Source organism: Vipera berus, assembly GCF_964194415.1.
Source record: "Vipera berus genome assembly, chromosome: W".
In the NCBI taxonomy this organism is placed as follows: domain Eukaryota; kingdom Metazoa; phylum Chordata; class Lepidosauria; order Squamata; family Viperidae; genus Vipera; species Vipera berus.
Genome location: NC_138210.1, coordinates 69,751,118 through 69,754,830, shown reverse-complemented (window position 1 = coordinate 69,754,830; position 3,713 = coordinate 69,751,118).

The following is a 3,713-nucleotide window of genomic DNA, read 5'->3' as shown; positions in this document are numbered from 1 at the left end:
GAAGTCCATAAGTCATAAAAGAGCCCAGGTTGCCTACCTCTGCCCTATGGCATGTGTGAAGGAAACCCTATACCTTGTCTCATGTTTCCGAAAGAGAGAGACAAATAAAGTAGAACTCCGAAGCTTGCAAGTTCGTCAAAGAACATGTTTATTGATACAAAGTATCGGCACATAAAAAGTGAAACCAAGTCTGAATAGACAGATCACAGCCTAAAGCTATGCAAGCTACTATGTTCCCGAATACATCTTCATGCTGGGCTTTTCACGAAACACCCAGCCTGCAGTTCTGGGAGCAGCCAATGACCTTGGTTTCCCCAGGAGGAAATCTGTGTAGTCTAGTGACTAGTTAACCCCCCCTCCCTCCGTGCTATGTGTCAATCGAAAACGTGTAGGGAAAATGGCTGCAGCCATGCTCATTTTCAAAGTTGACACCATGGTTAATGAAAAACCTACACCATGTGTGATGAAAATTCACACTTGGCAACTGACTCATATTTATGACAATGGCCGTGTCCCAAGGTTCCACTTTTGCAGCCTTCTGGCAAGCAAAGTCAATTGGGGAAGCCACATTCATTTAACAACCATATTACTAACTTAACAACTGCAATGATTCACGTAGCAACTGTGACAAGTAAAAGTGGGCAAAATTCCCTTAACAAATGTTTCACTTAGCAACAGAAAGTTTGCTTAATTGTGGCCATAGGTCAAGGACTACCTGAATATATGGCGATCCATCTCAAAGAAAGTGACTCTGGATGGTGTAGAACTTTAGAGAGTTAGAGTTAAACATTCCTTAGGTCTATCCCCACTTCAGGATCACAAGGGACAATATGCATGGGCTTCTCCTTGCAAAGTGATGCCAAAAGGTAGCAATTAAATGTGTACACACACACACACACACACACACACACACAAACACCTTAAAAATTACATAATCAAAGAGGGGACAAAATAAGACTCTAATACTTTAACCGCATCTATTTTGAACTCTTTCCTAAAATGTGGTCAGCCTGAATATGTTTGTTCTATAGGGTTTCCTGCCACAGCAGGGGGTTGGGCTAGATGACCTCCAAGGTCCCTTCCAACATTATTATTATTATTATTATTATTATTATTATTATTATTATTATTATTATTATTATTATTATTATTATTATTATTATTATTATTAAACTTTTATTCATAAAACATGAAACTCAGTCAACTGAACACTCAAATTGACTGGCACTAATGGTTGACATGGACTGCTGCCAGCATCCGAGGTGTTAACCAGGTATCTCCTTAAAATGTAAGATGTTCCGAGTAGTGTATTTTTTTGTAGCTTTGCTGGAGTTATTGCAGGAAGCTGCAATTTCTTGATGTGTTTCACAAAGTTTTTGGACATAGTTCCCAGTGCCCCGATAACAATGGGTATCACTGTTACATGTTTCATCCATAATCGCACAGTTTCGATGGCTAGGTCGCGATATCTCATAATTTTTACAGTTCTTTTTCTTCGACTCTGGCATTTCCTGGTACAGCAATACCAATCAACTGTATGCTTCGGGTCTCTACAACTGTGATATCTGGTGTGTTGTGTTCCAAATGGCGATCTGTCTGTATTCGGAAGTCCCACAAGATCTTCACCCTCTCATTCTCAACAACTTTTTCTACCCTATGTCCCCACGACTTTTCGGACACAGGCAAGTTGTTTTTTTACACAATGCCCATTGGATTAGTTTAGCAACTCAGTCATGTCTAGCTTTGTAATCAGTTTGTGTGATTTTGCTGCACTCACATATTAAATGTAAAACAGCTTCAACTTTGTTGTTGCAAAGTCGGCAATTTGGATTGTCAGTAGATTTTTGTATCTTCGCTTTCATGGCATTAGTTTGTAGTGCTTGTTCTTGAGTAGCCAGTATTAAGCCTTCTGTTTCTTTCTTGATGGTTCCCATCTTAAGCCATGCCCATGTCAAATTGTTATCACATTTTCCTTCAATGTTTTTCAAATGTTGTCCATGCAAAGCTTTGGTTTTCCATCTATTTAATCTATCATCCAGCCGTTTTTCCTTATATTCTCCATTTGTTTCTGTTATTTTGATAATGTTCTCTGTTTTCACAGCCTGCAGCAATTTTTCTGTACTTTGATTCACATAGTCATTCAAACTTCATTTTTTTTCTTCTACAGTTTGGTGGATTTGCAATAGCCCTCTGCCCCCTATTCTTCTTGTCAGGTACAATCTGTCGATGTCACTTCATGGATGTACAGTGTGGTGCATGTTCAAAAGTTTATGTGTTTTCTGGTCTAAGTGTTCTGTTTTGGCCAATGTCCAGTTGATAATTCCAGCTGGGTAGCGTATCACTGGGACTGCCCATGTATTAATGACTTTGATTATATTTCTACCATTCAGCTTTGATTTTAGTATTTTACAGACTTTCCTGATGTATTTCTTCTTCTTCTTCTTCTTCTTCTTCTTATTATTATTATTATTATTATTATTATTATTATTATTATTATTATTATTATTATTATCATCATCATCATCATCATCATCATCATCATCATCATTATTATTATTATTATTATTATTATTATTATTATTATTATTATTATTATTAACTTGGGGTCAGCTAAGAGTATTTGAGGAAGGGCTAAAAAACGGAATTGGAATCAACATGGCTAACTCTCATCTTTTTAACTTTGTAGCATGTGTCAAACTGATAACGCGTGGCAGGGCTCACACTATCATGAGTATAAACTTCTTTGATCTCTCTGGACTGATGTCTCTGAGAGCAGCTTTCAAAGCAAAGAAATATTTAGAATAGAATAGAGCTGGAAGGGACCTTGGAGGTCTTCTAGTCCAGCCCTCATTTTACTTTATTACAGCGTTAATGTTTGCAAATGAAGAAGACAGCCTGATCCTCTACATATTTTCTTTGTTTTTTTAACAGAAACCTATCTGATATTAGGTAAATATATAAATTATTCACATCCTTGACAGCCTGAAAAAAATGTAGGAATTGTGTCCTTTTCTCTGACTTTTGTTGCATCTCAACATGACTGGGCAAAGCATTGTGTAGAGAGGCAGATGAAATTCACTGGAAAAGGGTCAAGGATGAAATTCATCTTTATAGAATCATACAAATAAGAAAATGGATGTATTTTGATTATGACCGCAAAGTATGGGTTTGGTGTGACAGTTTTGGTATATCCACAAATTAAGGATAATATTGTATTGAGGAATGTACTTCAGAGAGTGTTTTAGTTTAGTTTAGACCAAAGCTGTATTATGTGAATAAAAGTTGTTCTTCTTATGTTATTTTTTTGAGATATTATCTTTTAATGGCTTGGCTTCTTATCCTAATAAACATTTTTATATCTAAATGTTTCTAAGAGGCAGTGGCCCATTTGTTTTCCTTAAAAATTCGGGTGTTTATGAGGAGGGACTTACCTGCCTTAAGTAGCACAAATTATTTCCATTTGACTACTATGATACGATATTACAGATGAACAATTCCCCTGGTCGCCATTAAACTCCTATCCATCTTTTTTTTTCCAAAGTCCTTTTAACTCCAAACAAAGAAGATGCTTTGATGATCTCCCAAACCACCAGTCTCTACTATCATCTTTATGTACAAGAATATCACTGTGACTTCTCTAAAGCCTTACTAAAGACTTTTCCCCAAATGCTGTTGAAGTTGTTACCTAGCCTCATAAGGAAACATTTGGAAAC